The sequence below is a fragment of the Humulus lupulus genome, chromosome 7, assembly GCF_963169125.1.
Source record: "Humulus lupulus chromosome 7, drHumLupu1.1, whole genome shotgun sequence".
NCBI classification, from domain to species: Eukaryota; Viridiplantae; Streptophyta; class Magnoliopsida; order Rosales; family Cannabaceae; genus Humulus; species Humulus lupulus.
This window is the reverse complement of record NC_084799.1, coordinates 90,171,345-90,192,520: the sequence shown is the minus strand read 5'-3', so window position 1 is coordinate 90,192,520 and position 21,176 is coordinate 90,171,345. Positions and strand designations below refer to the sequence as shown.

General features: G+C 38.4%; 2 long non-coding RNA genes across 3 annotated transcripts; both read left to right on the top strand.

The window, feature by feature from the left end:
- The first annotated feature begins 306 nt into the window (after positions 1 to 306).
- Positions 307 to 825, top strand: LOC133789772 (uncharacterized). Of its 2 annotated transcripts, none has more exons than XR_009873695.1 (3): positions 307 to 397; positions 567 to 632; positions 738 to 825. It is a non-coding gene; the product is annotated as an uncharacterized LOC133789772 (long non-coding RNA). The 2 variants fall into 2 exon arrangements; XR_009873694.1 differs by having other exon boundaries at positions 715 to 791.
- Positions 826 to 2,553: 1,728 nt separating this feature from the next.
- Positions 2,554 to 9,787, top strand: LOC133789771 (uncharacterized). The gene is made up of 3 exons (XR_009873693.1): positions 2,554 to 2,603; positions 9,408 to 9,502; positions 9,588 to 9,787. It is a non-coding gene; the product is annotated as an uncharacterized LOC133789771 (long non-coding RNA).
- The last annotated feature ends 11,389 nt before the right edge of the window (positions 9,788 to 21,176 follow it).

Genomic DNA, 21,176 nt, shown 5'->3' with positions numbered 1-21,176 from the left:
TAGAAAATGATTTGGTGGTAACTCTTTTAAGGGATGCTAAAGTAGTATCAGATAGATTGAAATAACAACCGATACTGAAAAGAGGCTCAAAACTTGTTACAAACATACAAATATATCTCTTCATTAAAATAATTAGAATAGGTTTTTGGAAAAAACCATAAAGTAGAAAACAGTTTTGTATTTCAACTTATCTAAGTATCAAAATTGGTTAAAAATATTTCTCTTTCTTTCTTTCTTTCTTTTGGAGTGAAGCTTTGGTTACTATATGCACTTGACATACTTTTTATACACAAATTTAAGAGAAAAAATGAGCTGAAATCGGATATTACTATTCCTCATGATGTCATTATGAAATTCAATCAATTTTGGAACGAGTTTAAGGATACCCCTTTGAAAGGTAAGGCATCGTTGATTAATATATATCATTTTATAAATGAGTGTTCTTTTATCAATTCTTCAGCATCAATCAATTAGAGATCTTCATTAAAAAAGAAAATATTGGAAACTAGGCCCCCTTATATGTAAGACTGTTATGACTTCAATTTTTTTTAATGAAAATTATTCAGGGAGAAATGCAATATTACAAGGTGTTTGTCCACAAATTTTTGGACTCTTCACTGTAAAGCTTGCAGGTACATAGCTTTCTCATATAAATTGATGATTTGTTCATCTTAAGTTAAAGATTTTGAATGACTAGTAAACATTCACTACCAGCACCTTCTCTTTTTTCAACTTAGTTGCATTAACACTTATTGGAGGTGTGCAACATGTTGATGCTTCTGGAACCAAGGTATGAGGAGAGTCTCATTTACTTTTGGTTGGAGACCCAAGTACCTTTTCGATTTTCATTGCATACTTATAGGGTTCATTACTTAAATAAAATTCTATCAATTCAAGACTACTGCATTTATGCTATGCTTAAGTTGAAGAAGCTTTCTTTTCTTCAAAATTCTGATAGAAAATTAACAATCACTTAAATCTAGAAAAATTAGAACACCATTGTATTTTTTCTAACTGATTCATGATATTTTATGAGTGTCTAAAGCATGTAACCTATGAATTTTCCTGTATAATACAATTAGGGTTATTACAAACAAGTTATCCATAGTATTGTATTGAGTGGTCCTTTAATGCAAATAATAGGTAGGGTAACTAATGTAAATAGTCTAAGGGTGGGAAAATATATATTTTAGAGAGAAATTTTGAGAGCAAGAAAGTATAGAAGAAAGCTCATGGACTGGACTTAAATAGTTCAAAACTTCAGGGTTTTATTTTCTCAATAGAAGACATTTCTTTGCTGGTTGGATCCATGGACAAATGCAATATTTGCCAAACCATGTTAAATATTGGTATTGATGCTTTTGATATGTTCTTGTGCTCTTGATGTGTTTGTTGGGTGTTATTCTAAAGGTTATTAGTATAAGAGGTATTTTCTCCCTTATAACAAATGAGATATGGATTGCATGCCATTTTATAACTTGTCTTTTCGGGTAACACATGCATTAGCTACATTAATTATAACTACAGAAAATTAGAATTACTGAAATTTTCCTTGAAAAATAGAAAACTGCCCAACCATTATTAATTTTTCCAATAAAAATAGTTTTTCAAAGCTGAAATTCTTCTCTAGTCCTTGTTAATTTATTCTTGTTTGGCTTGAGTAATGTAGCTCAGTTTAATTGTTTGTTGTTTTACCCTTCCCTTGGGGTTTCTAGTCCTTTTATTTTGCTCATTATATAGGTGGGAGTTATCTTATTATTTCAATATACCCAAATATATATATTTATATTACTATCATTGGTGAACAACTGCTAATGAGTTCAGATTCTTTTTTTGAATATGTATGTAATCATTAAAGCATTATACGGAAAAAGTTACATGTATATGTATATATGTAGTAAAAAAATTTAAGGCTTTTCTCAGGTACCGGGAAATCTCAATTCTTGAAATTTGCTGCAAAGTTAAGTAACAGATCTGTTGTCACTATTGGCTTAGGAAGCACTAGTGCTGGACTCACTGTCACTGCAGTCAAGGATGGAGGTATGTTTCTCATTTCTCCATCCTAAACTTGTATCCATGGAGTAAGGAATCTGACAGAAGTTGTGATTAGTTTGCGTTAACTTTTTGCATGGTTTGCCACCACCTTGCACATCCTAGTCCTGTTCCCCATCTCATTGTCTTTGCTCTTACTTTTCTCTCTGTATCTCCCTTTTTGCTCACACTTCAAGTCAGTAACTCTCTCAATGACTGAGAACATCTTTGTTATGATAACCAAATCTTTCATCATAAAACTCCAATTCTTGCTTCCATGGGGCTAAATAATCTGATCAGATGGTTGTGATATGAAAGTAGTGATTTTCTGTCTTCATCTTTAAACCCATCCACTGAACAGTTAAGCCTTATTCTGATTGGTCATATTCCAACTTTTATTTTTGGTTGTTTGAGCTTGCTTGCCATGTTGTTTAGTTTGTTAGTTTATCATACATGCTTGTTTAATATCTATTGACAAATTTTAATTTTGTATTAATCTTTTAAGTATTGATTATATTCTTTAGGTTGGGGATCAAATTGGCAAGGAGCATTGCAAAGGTAATTTGCAAGAGGTATGAAATTTTTTCTTTTAACTCTTATTATTAATATCTTTAAAATGTTAGAGGAGTTTGAATATCTTAAATATTCATCCATAGAGAAGTAGGTTCTGAGATTAAAATTGTGTGTTGCGGTGATAACGGATGGTTGAAAACTTGTGTGTATTAGAGAAATAAGTTCTGGAAAATTTGTTTGTGTGCTGCGGTGATATAAGGAAGAAAACTTATTGTGTGTTGTTTGAATTTTTTGACTTGGTATTGATAGATAGTTAGGTAAGCTTTTATATGTATAGATTAGATTTTTCATTATATGTATAGATTAAAATTTTCATTTAGTCATATTGTTTTCATTATTTCCATATGTATAGATTAGATTTAATTGCCACAACCCAAGCTAAAATCTTGTCTTTGATCCAAACCCAATTAGTTAGCGGCTACCATTTTAGAATCTGATTTTTAAATTAAAAACAACACTAGAATCTCTTGAACTAGCCTTTTATGCACACTTAACAAAAGTAAGTTAAGAAAACAGAAGTAACAAGACCTTTTATTTGGTAATTGATTTCAACAAGCTTCCTTCAAAGTGTTCAATTCTAATGATCTTGCACAAATAGTTCCACTCTTAGAGTCTCAGTATACATAAAGCCTATCAAAACAAAGTGAGCCACATTAACCATAAATAATAAACCATACACATTAACACCATTTTGCAAAAGAAAAAAATTGGGCTGAGTTCAATTTATAATTTATCATGTGTAATTATTTTAAGAATTTTGTTACTCCTTCTACAACTAATACATCAACGACTCATAGCTGGTAAATTATCTCTATTAATTTTTTAAAGCTTAACACTAAATCCATTAAACCAGATTACTTATTTCAGTTATTTTAGGTTAATTTATAAAGTACAAACTCTTACATTATAGAATGCTTAAAATCACTTCTTTCATGTTGTGGAAATTATGTGTGTAAATACATAAGAATTTACAAAAAATACTCTCATTGATACAAATAATGTAGGCTTATAATTTCGCAAACATACTTAGATATACATAATACAGTCTGCCAAAACAAAGTGAGCAATGAATAAGAATATCAACCATAACAAACCATAGACAGTAAAAAAACATTATAATTATGTTAAGAGGTGATAATTATCTGATTGAGATAATATTGCTCAAATTGAAAGACAAACTATACATATACCAAAACCCTTTTCCTTAAAAAAGTAAAATGTCTACATGTGTTGAAGCTTTAATGAAAAAATCACACCTACTTTTGAAAATATAGGCACTCTAAAAGTTGGGGTATTGGACCTTTTTTAAATTTTCTCTTAAATAAAACAGTGAGTTACTAAAATATTACCCCTTTAATATCTAATTAATCTTAATAATCATTTGGTGTGCTAAAGTAAATTTTACCATTACCAATATAAATTATTAGCTTTCTTAGTTAAATACTTAGAAAAGTCCTCATATGTTTCTCTAAGTATAAACTTTATAAGTCCTAAGTTATAAGTGGATTAGTTTGAAAATTATAATTGGAAAACTACATCTCCAAAAATTCTCAAACTTCACAGAATTAACCTTGGCTATATCACGAAGTTTCTTGTAAAATTTTACACAAAAATAATTATTTTTACTTAGTGACATTTATTTTAAAAAATCTTACTTTAAGGCTGTCTAGGAATAGGTCAATCTTTTTAACAAATTTTGAGACTTTATAAAATCTATTTGGTTTATTAATTTGGTCCAAAAAATTTTAGGACCATAATAGGCTGTGTAAAAAACACTCACACCAAAAATAAAATCATTTTAGGCATTTTTACTTGGTAAAACGGATACTCAAAGTTGGCTATCCAGAAACTATGGTAAATTCTCATTAATTTTTTTTCAAATTTTGAAAATTCATAACTCACAGCTCTTTTAAAATTCTCCTTTGAAATTTGGCCATTTGATTCTTAAATATTAAAATAATGTATTCTCCAAAAATCATCCAAAAATGCAATGATTTTTCCACCGAAATAATTGTCCAAAATCAGCCATTTACCTCATTTTTTAAATGCTTATCCCAGACTACACACAAATATTGCAAAGGCTATCGCTTGGTCAATTCAAAACCTTCTTGCACATTTTTACACATTATGGACATCTATACATCCTAAAATGAAAGATAAAATACAAGAAAATTCATAATTTGTTTGACCCATAACTCGTTTAACCCACTAGAAGTCAGCTCCTAACCATTTTCTTACAAAATCAAGATTTTTACATATGGAATGTTGGATTCCATTATTAACAATCATGTAAATTCTTATGCATGTACAATCAGCCATTAATTTAACATCAACACGGTTCCAATGATCAATTAAAGCACAACTAATAATCAAAACATGGCAGCTTGAACAAGAATGCAATTAGCATATTAAGCTTCAATCTTGCTATTGAAGAGTTATCCCTTCCAATTTGGGTGGCTAGACGTTGAACTTATGATCCTATGACCATTAAAATCCAAGAATTTTATAAAAATAAAAATTTGATCGTTTTGTTTTACAGCTCAGTAAGTCATAATATTCTCAGAAACAGACTTAATGAATCAATAAACAGAACAAACTAAGAGCACCATAAGGCATTTAAACGAGCTCAAAAGATGGTAAACTTGCTTAAAATTTCTTAGGGGTAATCAGGGAATCCGCATCTTAATAACTTCAGTATATTTTCCCTTCTTATATATATTTCCTTTTATTCTAGGTTGTATTTATCAAGAGAGGCTGCCTTATCAATAATCAAAACATAGCAAATGTAACTCTCTTATTTGGACAGGTTTCAAAGTTAGACTGAAACCAAATAAATTTAGGATGTTTATAACTAAGTTAGAGTTAACAAATAAAACCACTAACTAGATGAATCAATAGTACTAAGAAGAAACAGAAGAAAGGTTAGTCATAATATACCACAGATAGTACCTAGTCTCAATAGCACCATAAACCAGCAACCTGTCTTTCCAGACTTGTACAAGAATCCTAAAACACAACACTTAGCACAAACACTCAACATTTTGCTACTTTTCCCAGGTCCCCATCCAAAGAACTAATAAAATAAAGAGGATAACTCCAAAAAAATTATAATTTTAATCTCATATAATGGCATGGAAGCCAGCTACTAATATATTCAAGAAAAATTATTTATTTTTAGGCTTTAAATGATTTTCCTATATATATTGACAATAATAAATAAATGAGGAGCACTTGTTAATTTAAAACTCATTATAGCAACAGTGTATTCCATCTAGTATTACAATTTATTACTGACAAGTCTAAAAAGAGAACTGTTTCAATTTTTTCTATCACTACTAATATAGTAAAAACTAAAAATTTGTTGGAGTACGAAAAAATAAAATGAAAGTTTAGTAATGTTAAACTATTCCAAAATTTTCATTTATCGAAACCCAGCCAGATTTCAAAATTCAAATACAATGGCAACTACCATACTTTTGCTTTTCAATTACTTTTTACAACTAAGTATATGGTACAATAGTAACATTACCACCTTTCATATGCTGCACAAACTAACGAGCCAGTCATATATTGGAAAATTATCCATGAACTTAATTGTTGTCTTCTAGAAAGCATGATCTGATAAATGTTTAACCAATATGATCTAAATATTTTAAGCAATTCATTCCTCTCCGGCCTTAGAACGATTCTTCTTCAGTCGCCTCCTCCCCATGTTGCTTGCCCTGATTAACAGCCAAAGTTTTAATGTTTTATGACCCATGAAACAGTACTTATTAATCATGGCAGAAACATATTTCAGTACTCCTAAATACTCGATGAAAAGAAACAATCAGACTAGTACAAAATGCTATTTCGAACCAGAAGGTATTTTAAACGATTTGAGTAATGAAACCAAGGATTCAAGTAGTTTTATATTGTGCAAGTATGCAAGAGGGAACATGAGCACTTACCAGTACTGATTGTGGAATATCACATCATCAGTTGGTACTTTTTTCCCATCATTATTTCGTTTCCAGTGATAGAATGCGTGGATTCTATTTTTATAATTGCTAGTTTAGTTTATTTTCCTATCTATAAATAGGGCAACAGTGCTTTTGACCAGGGGGGAGCAAGGCCCCACTTAAATTTTTTATTAATAATTTACAAGCAAACTTTAGTTAAAAAATATGTTTTGTGTAAAGAACGCCCTAGACTAGTACTTACAAAACATTCGTACAACATAGCTTATAAAAGAATACCGTCCATTACTAAAGTCTCAGGGGACTTATTTAAAATCATGCAAGTTGGCGCCATAAGTTTAAAATAAAACATAGGTTTTTATGCAAAGTTCAAGAAAACCAAATAATTTAAATAACAGAGTCCCACTGATAATTTTAGGAAAAAGTCTCTTAAAAACAAAACATAATAAAAATGGCTTTCTACGTTGATCGTTTTATCGTCCATAGGATTGCCCCACGCCATACACCCCATGATGAAGAACTCCCCACGTCACCACGCGTGCCATAGAGAAAACCTATTTGCTACCTGGAAGGAAAGTAAGGGGGTGAGCTAAAAGCCCAGTAAGGAAGTACAAGCAAGTAAGCAAGTAAGAAAAACAACAAACAACCAAACACTAACATTCATCTAAAACATCATGGTCTATCATAACATAATCGTAACATTTCATCTTATCATAACATAAATGTGACATATCAACATATCATAGCATAAATGTGACATATCAACATATCATAACATAAATGTGACATATCATCATATCATAACATAAGTATATCAGCATATCATAACATAAATGTGACAAATCATCATATCATAACATAAACGTGACATATCAACATATCATAACATACATGTGACATATCATCATATCACAACATACAGCATACATGATGAGCATGGAACGCTAGTTGTCCATGTCACCCTATGAGGTAAACAGGAGATCACTGGTCCTTGAATAACCTCGGCGCGTCCGCCCTAGGAGTCACGTCTCAATGTCCTTAGTAACTCGGTCGATGTATCTGACATCGAAATCTGTTTGATGTATCTAACATCGTATTCTGTTTGATGTATCTAACATCCATACACATTTCACATTCAATCATATCATCACATTAAGGCATTCATAAGTGCATAACAGTTCATTCATATAACAGCCTTACCATTCATAGCATAGAAACATAAAATCTATCTAACTTCCTTACCTCAGGTCCAAGCTAAGAATTTCACAATCTTTTCAATGAGCCTCTCTTGATTGTAGAATCAAGAACACAAAAGATCAATACCACAAACTCCACACCCTTGTTCAAGCTCTAGGGGGGTTCCTCTTCACTTTCTTCTTCCTTCTTCCTTTCTTTCTTTCTTCCTCTCTCTCTCTCTCTCTCTCTCTAGGTCACGGCAGCCACACACACACACAAGAGCAATGGCTCTTCTCTCCTTTCTTAGTCCCTTTATCACAAATCCTCTCATAAAGTCTCCCAAACAAAATTAAGGTAAGTTTCCATTTCTCTTTTATTTTCCTTGATTTTTCTTTATTTCAAAAAGATACAAGGAATAAAACATGATCAAGCCTATCCCCAAATGATTATAGTCTTCAATTTTTGATCCTTTTTACCATTTTAATGTTATATTGCATTCCCACTAGGTCACACGCCCACTCCTCCTTTCCCTTTTCTTTTATTCTTTTTTTTTTTAAAATAAATAACTCCATTAAATCTAAAATAAGGAAACCTAAAATGTGTAGAAAATCTACACATGTGCACCATGCTACCATGCACTAGCACACACTAAATTACTAGGGTGCATTACTATCTATCATGCACCTTAGTGCATTCCACCATAGCTCACATAAATACCTCATTTGTCACACTTAAATAAAATGTAACACTAATAGTAAGATAACATGTTACACATTAAATCACTTATTAAATTAATTAACCAAAACATTTCTAACAATTAAATAAAATAACAAACCATCAAATAAATCAAATAAACAATTAAATATAATAACAACACTTAAATAAAACAATTCATCACACTTAACATTTAAATCAAATAAAGCACAAAATTTAAATAATCTAAAAAAAAAAAAAAATTGGTGCACTACATTTTGTCCCCATAAAAATTTAATTTTTTCAACAAAATTTTATAATTATGTTTATTCTGCCTATTATAATTTATATTTCCTAGTTTACCCCTACTACAAAGAGGAATTTGCTCTGCCACTGTTTTTGACACTAGTAAGAAATGAATGAATTGTTGAATTCTTCCTCTCTTGATTCTCTTTAAATGTTCACCTTCTCTGTTATTATTCTATTTCTCTCTAAAGTTCTATTTTATTTTCTGTCTTAATTCTCTCTCTAAATCTAAAATAACCCTGTTCTTCTAGAAATGTTTACCACTTATTCTGAACACAACTCACCATACATGGCTATACAATCAAACTGAGAACTAATAATGATCTATAAACCACAAATCTGGAATCACTTATAAATTTATATCCATTAACAATCAGAAAAGGTACGAGACCATAAAGAAATCCCAAACACTCTACAGGGAACTAGAACAAATTTGTAAATTGGAATTTAGTAATTAACTCCACTCTAGAATCTTCAGCAAAAGTGATCATTTAACTCTGAACAAGCAACTCTGCCCCTGAATGAAATTCAATAAAGCTTTAAACTTCAACAACCCAAATATACTGAAATTCAACCAAGTCATGTTTTCTTTTAAAAGCATGTGTGTGAATGACCTTGTCATGACCCTGATAATACAACTGCAAATAATGTGATTGTCTTGTCTAACAGTTGTTAAACCCAGACAAAAAACAAGATTTTAGTAAGAGAACAACATCAAATACAATTTCATTGGAGATGGATAAAAGTTGGATCCATCTTAACAGGTTAGTAACCAAAATCATATAGTTTATTTTGGATATAATTTTAAGTGTTAGTGCTTGATTATTGACGTATGCTCTAAAATTGTAGAGTAACGGTGGAATATGAGCAAAAATCTAGAGAGTTTGCACTTGCTTGACTGGGCAGATGTAATTGTTGATGAAGGTCGTTGGGATTCTAGTGATCCAAATATAACTGTACATGGAAAGCCTCTTGGACCAGACTTTATGCGAGTATGGGTTGATGTTGCTATTGTAGCAGAGTCTTACTTATTTCGTCCTAATCATGCGATGCTTACAATACAAGAAGTAGTTGGTTCCACAGTTGCATGGCCTTCTAAAAAAGTTATTCCAAGAGGTACATTTTCATACTCAAAAAATAACTAATGTCTTATAATTTATTGTTTGGTTTCTTTGTTTGCTTTGGTATAGTTGTGAATCTATTATTTTGTATGTGGTGTCCTTTCTTGGATATAATTTCCATAGCATTTTTCTAGAAGTAATTTGTGATGCTAGATAATAACAATAAAATATTTGTTTGTTTATTTTGCAGATATGACAAGCGAAGTATAAAAGGATACTTAAGACTCCTTGAAAGTAGTAACTTTGTTTATTTCTTTGTGGTGAAAGTAGTAACTTTTAGACTCCTTGAATACTTAAAGAATATTTTGTTGTTGATGACAGTGTTGAATGTTTTAAGCTAAATTGTGGATTGTTAATTCAATATAGAATGTTCTTACTTTTTGTTATTTGAAAATCAAGTTCATTTGATGATGCTAGTATATATTAGAAAGCTAATTTTAATTATATAAAAAAAATTAAAATATAATAGAATAAATTAGTGTAATATAAATAAAATATATAATGAGAATTTAAATATATCTAAATATAACAATAATACGAAAATTGAGTTATAATATATATTACAATAACACTTTTTATGCAAAGAATTATGTTATGCAAACTTCATTATATAACACAAATAATGTGTTATACTAAAGTGTCGTATAACACAAATAATGTGTTATACTAAAGTGTAGTATAACACAAAAAATGTGTTATACTAAAGTGTAGTATAACACAAAAAAAGTGTTCTAGTATCGACTATAAATAACATAATTCAACACTTATCTATATATTAAAAAAACATAGAAATTGTGTTATCGTTGACAGTACAATAACACATCTGTATAACATTGATAAAGTGTTATGTAAAGTACCCTGACCTACGATAACATAGGCTATCTTAACACATCAGAAAGTGTTATCGTAGGTTTTGATAACACATTTTTGGTGTTATTAAAAGCATTTTTTCTTGTAGTGAATGTTTATAATAATGATGTTTATGATGATGAAGTATGATGATGTAGTTAAGTATGATATGCAACGATGTATGATGTGAATATGTTTTGTTGTGTTTACTTGTGTGTTATTTGTACTTCCTTACTAGGCTTTTAGCTCACCCCCTTACTTTCCCTCCAGGTAGCAAATAGGATTTCTCTGTGGCACGCGTGGTGATGTGGGAGGTTCCGACATCAGAGTGTGTATGGCGTGGGGGCATCCTATGGACAAGAAACGATTAGTTTAAAAAGCCAATTTCTAAAGAACAATATGTTATGTTATTTTTTAACTTTCAGAACTTATCAGTGGGACTTGAACTTTTATGAATAATGCAAATTATCCACGTATGCATGTCGCATGCAAATGCACTTTTACGTTTAAAACTAAGTCTAATATTCAACCATATAATTTTTATTTATAAACCATGCATGTAACATAGGTATAATTTGCATTATTCATTTGGTGATGTTATGTGTAATTATGCCTACTTGGAAATTATGAGTAGTTTTTACCATGTGTGCATGGCCCATGCACACATGGGATGTATGAGTTTGGCACAAGAAAGTCTTATGTGATGCTAAAGAATGTTATTTGATTATATTATAGGCTCGTTGTGAAGTTTGTTAGTTTTGCTTTGCTTAGACCTGAGGTAAGGAAGTTAGACAGAATTTTGTTTATTTATGTCGTGAACAGTAAGATTGTTTGTATGATAGAATGCTATGTACGATGATATGTTTTGCAATATGAAGTATGAAATGATATTTTGTGATGATGTTGATAAATCATGAAAGTTCATTTGTGTTGATGTGACTGGATTTGTAGAGCCCCAGAACTTTACTTTGCTAGTTAGATATAGTAGTAGTAGTAGTAGTAGTAGTAGTAGTAGTAGTAGTAGTAGTAGTAGTAGTAGTAGTAGTAGTAGTAGTAGTAGTAGTAGTAGTAGAAGTAGTAGCAGTAGTAGTATGTTTATTACTGGGGTTTTTGGTCCCAAAAACCCCAGTAATAAACATACTATAAGTACTGCTGCTGCTGCGGTTGCTGCTGCTGCAGTAGTAGTACTTATAGTACTTAGTTGAACACTCATAGCAACACTTATAGATTTTATAAGTTTAACCTATAGTTTAAGAATATTAATTATAACATAAGGTTTGATTAATATAGCTGATATAAAGATGTCATTTATTATACTATAAGGTTTAGATAGAATTAATAAGATCATGACGTTTGTCGTGTGCATGTTTATTTAAGGATTTAATTATAGTTTAAATAAAAGAAAGTTATAGAAACTCTAGAATCTTCCAAGTCCATTAAGAGCATAACATTTGTCACAATCTTATTTATTTGAGGATTTAAGCATTTTAAGTGGATAATTCAAAAATAGAAGTTTCTAGAAGCTCTAGACCTTTCCAGAACTTGCTGGAATCACGTATTACTCAGCCAAGCCTGATTAATCAATTCAAATTATGCTGAAAAAGTGCAATACGTGTTTAATATATTCACGTATGCCGATATATTGCATCATAGGGACCGATATATCGCCTACGGAAGATACGAAAAACATGTTTACTTTGCACGAACGATCGAACCAGCCTCAGGAATATTGGGAGAGGCGATATATCGCCTATAGGGGGCGATATATCGGCCCCACCTATGTATTTTTTAAAGTTCAGTTTTTCAATTTTAAAAATAGCCTTAACCTCTTGACTTGCCTCTGAACATTTTTGACCGAGTCTTAAGCACCTGTTGAACGAATATTCAAATATTTTTCAATTAATATTCATTATTTTATTCAAGCTAAAAGGAGGTAGTTTCACTCCTTGAACAATATAAATAGGACCTAGTACCCAGCCATTTTTCTCATTCTTCAAGCTGTGTTCAGAGCCTTCAAGCTGCTAGAGTTACTATAGAGTGATAAACACTTGGGTTGGGATAAAAGCTTTATCATCCTAAGCTTTATAAACACTTGGGAAGTGAGATATAGAGTGTGTTTTCAATATTTAAGTGTAGATCGGTTCTAGTACATCCAAAGGTATTCTTATTCTCAAGTTCATTTCTGTATAGTTGTTTAGTTTTCCTTAGTTTTCTTTACTCAAATCTGAACTCGTTGTTTTCGATTCTTGGTTAGGTATTTAAGTTCTTTGAACTTAAGGTTTCTTTTCGGTAAGCTTCTTCTTGGTGGTTTAGTTCTCTTCATTATCATCTCTTATATTTAGAAATACTCACCATCTTTATTATTGGTTTTAGGAGTGTTCCAAATCTCGTCCTTGTTCCCAAATATCCCGGTGTTGATAAGGAAAATAGGATAGATTTTGTATGCTTTTATGTGTTTATGCTATGATATATGTATGATATGTTTTTAGTTTTAAGTATATGATTTGTTTAGATAACAAGCATATAATTTGTTTAGATAACAAACATATAACTTGTTTAGATAACAAGTCCCAATAATATATTCCTTGGGCATATGATTGTTTGGATAACGAGCCCCATAAATTTATATGACTTGTTTAGATAACTAAGCCCCGTAAATTTATGGGCATATGACTGCCTAGCTAGCAAGCCCTAAGAGGTATGATGGCCATTATAATACATGTTTTTATAGTCATATGTTTTGTAGTCTTATGTTATGTTTTATGTTGTATGTGCTAGTAGATTTTCCTTGCTGGGCATTAGGCTCATTTCTTTATTTTTATGTGTGCAAGAAAATAGATATGGTAGTGGAAGGATTCTTGGTAGCTTTGTTTGTGTATTAAGGATGTTGGGATTCGATGGACTGCATGACGAATCGAGGACGACATTATTTTTAGTCTCACTGATTCATACGAGGCCCTTCTACGAGCCATGAGCCTGGGCACGTGAAACCGTCTCGCGGGGCGCGGTCCTTGGCACACAAGGCCATCTCGCGGGGCACGGTCCTAGGCATGCGAGGCCCTCCTACGAGCCATGAGCCTGGGCACGTGAGGCTCTCCTATGCGTCACGGACCTGGGCACGCAAGGCCATCTCGCGGGACACAGTCCTAAGCACGTGAGGCCCTCCTACGAGCCACGAACCTGGGCACACGAGGCTCTCCTATGCATCACGGACCTGGGCACGCGAGGCCATCTTGCGAGGCATGGTCTGAGGCATGCGATGCCCTCCTACAAGCCATGAGCCTGGGCACGCGAGGCCCTCCTATGTGCCATGGACTTGGGCACACGAGGCCATCTCGCGAGGCATGGTCCTTGGCACGCGAGGTCATCTCGCAGGGCACGGTCCTGGGCATGCGAGGCCCTTCCACGAGCCTTCCGGCGAGGCAAGGATCTAGGCGAGCCCCTCGAGGTGCAGCCACGGCGAGGCTAGGCGAGGGGTGCATGCGAGGCCGTTGTGAGATAGTGGTGTCCCGAGCGTCTCGCGGCTCAAATATGTATTTAGGCCTTTATGGGACCTTAGCACAGGTCTTGGATCTTTTATGGGCATGGAATATTGAGCATCCACACTTGCCCCCCAGTCTAGGAGTGGACCTTTAGGTGCTCTTGTAGACTATTCTCCTTGATTCTTATAAATAGGCCTTCATGCAAGGCCTATTATTTACACCTTACTTCCTTAGCTTAGTGGTATCTAGATCCTTACTCCTTTCAAGAGGTAAGGGGTTCAATCCCCCACAACTTCACTTTTGCCATAGTTTTCTTTATTTTATTTTTTCATTTCATTTTTTTTTTGTTACATATGAGCTAATTTCTTAGGGTATCTATTTGGAGGCTAACACATCCATTTGGTCTATTTTTGCAGACGCGTAAATTCGACCATTTGGTGCTTTGGGCCCTCGACCTCCTTTCGACCTCGACAACGCTCCATCTTATCTGCTTGAGGTATATTTTCTTTTTCCCTCACGTTCATTGGGTCCAAATTAGCATTACTCGGGATAGGGTACCTTAGCCTGAGCTTGTAGTTAGTTTGACCATATGCATGCCCCTCTTTTTTATACCCTGTAGTGGGCCATTTAGGACGTTTGCATCTAGAGATATTAAGCCTATTCCCTTGTGTTTTGTAGCCATCCCCCCATTTATACGTGAACCCCTTTTCTCTTTCTGGACGAGGTCTCATGCCCAGTGACGGCCCGTCCGACATACCTCCGGGGGTTGAGTTTATTGACCTGTCCTCAGACTCAGAGTCCCCTGAGAAAAACCCTCACCAGGACTATGACTCCTTAAGGCAGGCCCGTATCCGCCATCTTGAGTACATGACTGAACTTAGGCGTAAAATTTGGGTGGTGGAGAGCGAAATTGACTCGGTGTCGAGAGGAGACGGAGCACCTTTCCCCCCAGACCTTAGTGACCATCTAGCGAGCCTTAGGGTGACCCTTTTAGAGTTGAAGAGGGAGTTGGAGTTTATGGAGGGACACCTTCCGCCTGAGCCCTCCAGCCCACCCTCGCCTGATGACTGTCATGGGGCTGCCTCCGCTTCTCCACAGCCCCTAGTCTCGGTTTTTCCTAGCTCAGCACTTCCACAGTCGCTCCCTCGATGGTAGACTCTTGCTAGGAAGAAAAAATGGAGGGTCAAGTGTTATGTCTCTTCCTCACATTTTTCCTTTGATTCTACAGATATGCCTAGGGCACGACGACAGGTGGCTTCCAATGAACCGGACGATGCTTCGTTACTGGCAACCGAACTGGTTTCGCGTGTGTCCGAAAGCAAACTAAGGGACATCGTGTCCCTCCGGAGTACGCGTTATATGCTCCTCAGGAGACATGCCGGGCTGACAGTCGTAGGCCCGGCTTCATGGCCCTTAGCGAGCACATCCTGAAAGCGGGTTGTACCATCTCGTTACACCCATTCTTTGTCGAGGTCCTCAACTACTTCGACCTTGCCCCGCTTCAGCTGGCTCCCAATGGCTGGCTGACTTTAAGCTGCCTTTTCATTGTATTGCGGTGTTGTTTAAACGCGCTCCTATGGCGACAGAGGTGCATTTCCTCTACCACCTCATGCCCCTTCCCAAGTCCAAGGGCTTTTCCTATTTACAAAAAGCCAACAACGAGGCCTCTTTGATAGAGGGCTCGGTGTCCAACCCGGGGTCCTGGAAGCAGGACTTTTTCTTCGTGGAAGGCCCCCTCTCGATCCGCGAGGACTTCCGAGCCACTCTCAGTAAGTACCCTGAGCATCACTTTCTCTATTTTACTTTCTTACAACTTATTGTTTCATGACTTACGTTCATATCAACCATGGCGTGTATTATGCAGAGCAATTTGCCGATCCTGCAGTTGTCAGGTCGGAAGCGAGAAACATGATAACATTCCTCAGCGCTGACCCCGCTATGAAAAAGGCGGTGTGCCTATTCATCGTGAAGAATCTGAACCGCCACAAATTGTTCCTTGTCTCGGACCCCGAGTTGCTGTGGACCATCTCTGGGTCCTCGAAGACGAAGGGGGCCTTGGCTGAGCCTTGCCCAGATGACTATGAGGATGAGGAGGAGCCGAAGGAAGCCCCCCTTGACCGCAGGGGATCTCACCAGCTGCCTCCATCTCCTGGGGGATGCCCTCCATGTGCCTCCTACGATCCAGACATAGCCCCTCATTCTCAAGACCAGCAGGCCGTTCCGGGGTGTTATGTTTGGCCTGACCCTGAGGGCTACGACGCCTACACTCAGGCTCCTCTCAACCGTGGACCGACGAGAACTTATTTTGCCGACCTTCCGGAGCCTCCCTCTGATCTACCAGAGCCTCAGTTTTCCACTTTCACCGCGCCTCCTCCCCTTTCTGCGAGTGGGTCTTCCGTCCTCATCCAGCCAGGTTCCCCTGGTGCGGATGGGGAGCCCTGGGTGACTCGGATGGCGACGTCTTACGGGCAGCAATACATCCAACTTGCCTCGAGCCTCCCCGTATCTGACTGGAATGGCCTTGGGAATGTTGCTCAGTCGGACCTTGGGGAAAACTTAAGGCGTACCATGACTTGGGTGAGTTCCCGCACCTCGCGTCGGCCCTATTATGTATAGGTGTTTATGCATATATTTTTTTCTTTTGTCACTTATTGTTGCTGTTGTTAACTTTCTTGTGCAGGCCTATATTGTGGCTCTGCGGTTCGCCGACTCGGCTGGAAATCTCTCCGCGTCGTGCACCGAGAGGGACCGTCTCACCGCACGGGCTCAGAAGCTTGAGAGACATCTTAATGAAACCAAGGCCAAGTTGTCATGGGTTCAGACCAAATTTTCCAACTCGTTAATAAAGAGGAAGAAAGTGGTTGCCAAGGCCTCGGAGCTGCAGAACAAGGTTACCTAGCTAGAGAGCGAGCTCCAGGGTGCCCAGGCTACCATGGCTGCCGCTCAGGTGAGGGTCTCCTCCCTAGAGATCGATCTTGAAGCTACTAGAGCTGAGGTTGCTACGTCGCAGGAGAGGGTTACCTCTTTAGAAGCGGAGAGGGCGACTACCGAGCATAGGTCTATAGAGCGCGCCCTCTATGGCGTATGGAGGCAGGACCCCAACTTTCACTTCTCCTCCTTTGGCGAGTATACCGTGACCCGGGCAGCTGGGTGGAGCGCCCGGGGCAGGAGGCCCTGAGGTTTCTATTTCATTACCTCTGTCAGCCCATAGTAGATGTATGCTCGCTTGAGTCGTTGTAATATTATCGTTCTTACTATTTTTCTTTTGTAACTCTTTTACTGTCTTCAAAACTTTCTTTTTCAATGTATATATACATGTGTTGCTATTTATCTCTTATTCCACTGCATTTGAGGCCCTTTTTGAGCCTATATGATGGGGTTTGGCAGGTTCCCCTCTTTTATTTACCAGGCTGGAGGTCCTTCGGAGCCCATGTGAAAGGGTTCACCGGGACCTCTTTTGGTGCCTCTTGATTAATTTTATAAGGATATTTTGACCCCTTGGGTCCTAGCTATCCTTTTATATATTCTTGCGCGCACTTATTATTTTTTTGCGAGAAGCGTCATTCTCGTCGTTATTCATAGTACTATTTTTGCAAGGGTCTCTTTTAGGACCCTTTTTGGCTAGATGGCTTGGTGGCCGCTCTAGACTTATTATTGTCGTTACCATATTTTTTTTTTTGTAAGTCCCTATGGCCTCCTTGATGTTCACAAGGGTAGCTAATCCTTGTGATCCCAAGGGATGCCTTGTAAGGACTTCGCTTAAGGCCCTGATATAGGGGGTCCCTTTGGAACCCCCTGTTAAAGGGTCCGTTTTAGGGTCATGGTCCCTTTTGGGTCCTCCTGATGGAGGGCCCTTTTTAGGATCCTCCTGGTGCATAGGGTCCTTTTTAGGATCCTGGTGCAAGGGGTCCTTCTTTGGATTCTCCTGCTTGTTGCTTGCTTTATCTTCACGGGCCACTTCCTCCTGATGGAGGGCCCTTTTTAGGATCCTCCTGATAGGGGGTCATTTTTAGGGTCTTCCTAATAGAGGGCCCTTTTTTTTTAAGATCCCCTGTTAGAGGGTCCTTTTTAGGATCCTCCGTTAGATGGTCCTTTTTAGGAGCCCTTTTGTAGGAGGGCAAGGGGTCCTTTTTAGGATCCTCCGTTAAAGGGTCCTTTTTAGGTTCCCCTTGCTAGCTGCATGTTTTTGCCTCCTGTCTTGCCCCCCAAGTGTTTGGTGAAATTTATTTCGGCAGGCACTTTGGCTGATGCCCGCGTAGCGAAGAAAAGTGACACATGAAGTTGCAAACAGTTTCATTCATAGCATGCGGTTTACAAACAACCTTGTAAATAAAAGGGTTACATCTAACTAGGAGGTTACCTAGGTAGCCTCTTTGATTCTTACTTAATTACGCTAAAACAACAAGGAACAAATTAAACACAGGTTCTTTTTGCACTGAGTGCCGAAGCCTCGCTGGTAGCACTTCTCGAGATGATCCGTAACTCGTGCGTCCAACTTGTGTGGGTCTAATTTGTGTGGGTCGCTCCTTCATACACAACCATTGCCATCGGTACAGACGGTTTGGTGGTTGTGCGAAGGGACATGTTATAGCATTGCCTTGCCTCCTTCTGCTCCCCTTTCACGCATGCTACTCCCCCGGGGGTTGGGAATTTCATAGCCAGGCTATACACAGAAGTTATCACCTTCAATTCTCTCAGAGAGGGTCTCCCTAATATCGCATTGAAGGCTGAGGTGCAATCCACAACGACAAAGTTAGCCATTACGGTGGTTTGCCTGGGTTGCTCCCCTATGGTGAGGGCTAATTCGATTGCCCCCAGGGGCTACATCGAATCTCCCGTAAACCCATACAAAGACGTAATGCAAGGCTTTAGGTGGTGAAGGCTCAATCCCATCTTTTCCAGTGCTAGTCAATACAAGATGTCCACAGAGCTCCCGTTATCCACCAAGACTCAATGTACCCTCATGTTAGCAAGCTGGGCAGTTAGCACCAGGGGGTCATTATGTGGGAAATGCACCCCCTGCGCATCTTCTTCAGTGAAAGTTATCGAGTCATTCTTGCCCTTGAAGCTCTTCGAAGGGCGTTGCTCCAAACTTAAAACGCAAGGTGGTGGACTTCGTCTGGCCTCCTTGGCGTACTTGTCTCGCCCCTTCCTTAAATCGCCTCCGAATCCTGATCCCCCAAATATAGTCCTGACCTCTCCCTGTATTTCTAGGTCCACCTCCTGCGCCCGCGGCGGGGACGCTCCTTCTTCTAGCCTCTGGCTCTCCTTGCGCACGTACCTGCCCAAATGTCCCCTACGAATGAGCTACTCGATTTCCACCTTCAAATGGTTGCATTCTGTGGTGGTGTGGCCGACATCTTTGTGATACTGGCAATACCTGCTGGGGACTCTTTTGGACCGGTCTTTTTTCATTGGCGGGGGCCTTTTGAAAGGGAGCTGGTTTTCGTTTGCAATGAAAATATGCCCCCTCGCATGGGTGAGGTCAGTGTAAAAGGTTTAGGGGCCCTGTAGGCGCTCCTCAGAGCGTTGATGCTTCCGGGGTCGATCGTCTCTTGTTCCCTCATAAACCCCCTTCTTCTTTGCACCACTCGGGTCTCCTCGGGCTGAAGGTTTCGGGGGCGATGGGCCCTTTCCGGCTTTGAGGTTCTCGTGACCATCCTCCACGGGAATGTATTTTTGTGCCCACTCGTAGAAATCATCCAAGTTTGTGACCTCCCTCTTGAGCATGTTATCCCATAACTTGCTGCCTGGGCGTTCTCCAGCTGTGATGGCCATTTTCAGCTCTCGGCGGGTCAGGCTCCCTACTTTAATTGCCTCCATATTGAACCTATGAATATAGCTCTTCAGGCTCTCATTTTCTCCCTGCTTCACATTTGCGAGGCTGGTGCCTGGCATCGTGTAGTCGCGCACGGCGTGGTGCTGCTGGAGGAACTCATCAGAAAGCTGTTGCCAAGATCTGATGAACCCCGGTCTAAGTCTTTTGAACCACTTGTACGTGGGCCCTTTCAACGTGACGGCGAAGCAATGACATTTCGCCCCGCTGCCAATTCCTCTTAGCTTCATCAAGTTGTTGAATGTATCTAGATGGCATTTTGGATCTGTGCTTTCTTCGTAGGGGGTCATGTGGGGCTCTTTAAAGTTGGCAGGGAGCCGAATGGCCTGAATCTCCCTCACGAAGGGTGACTCATGGTCAAACTCTTCCTCAAAAGCCTGACCGCCAGAGGCGGTGACGATCTTGCTTCGCAGGCTCCTCATTTCTGTGTCCAGGTCCTGCCTCCTCTTGCTTAGAGAGTCCCTCAAAGAGGACGGGTTAAGATCCGCCTTTCCCTTGCCCTCTCGAGGCGCCATAGGGGGTGTGGTCCTTTTACTCGCCCTCTTTTTGTTGAGCTCCTCCCGTAAATATGAGGGTGCTCTCTTAGAGGTGACCTCGTCCTCGTTGCGATGGGCCGCGTTGGTCTTCGGCTCTGGCTTCTGGGCCTGCTTCGGTGGCTCAGGATGTTCACGTTGCTTCGTTCGGGGAGTGTTGCTGGTGGAGTGTCGGGTCCTCCCATCGTATACTGGAACTGTGGTCTCTGCCCCCTCACGACCTTTCTCTTTTCTCTTGGGCAAGGTCACGCTTGACTTACCCTGCAATAGGCCATTCAGCGCCTCCGGCATATTCTCCAGGGTGGTCTCCGACCTTTGGTTCTTACGGTGGAGCTCACAGATTTCTTCTTCATAGAATTGAGATTTTGAACTCGAGCTCACGGAATGGACCCGGGGATGCTTATCGTGCCTGCGCGTAGAGGGGCCTGGGTCCTGTCGGCCGGAGTTCGGTACTTGGGGTGGTCTAGGGAGCGGGAACTCATTAGCATTTCTCGGTGGTGCTCTTGGAGGACTCTCTACAGGAGGCACGCCCGGTGACGACGCCCGGTCCCTTGGGGGCTCCACCTCTCTGGGTGGAGGGGGTTCCTTCATGGAGGCCTTCAGCTGGACTCCGGTAA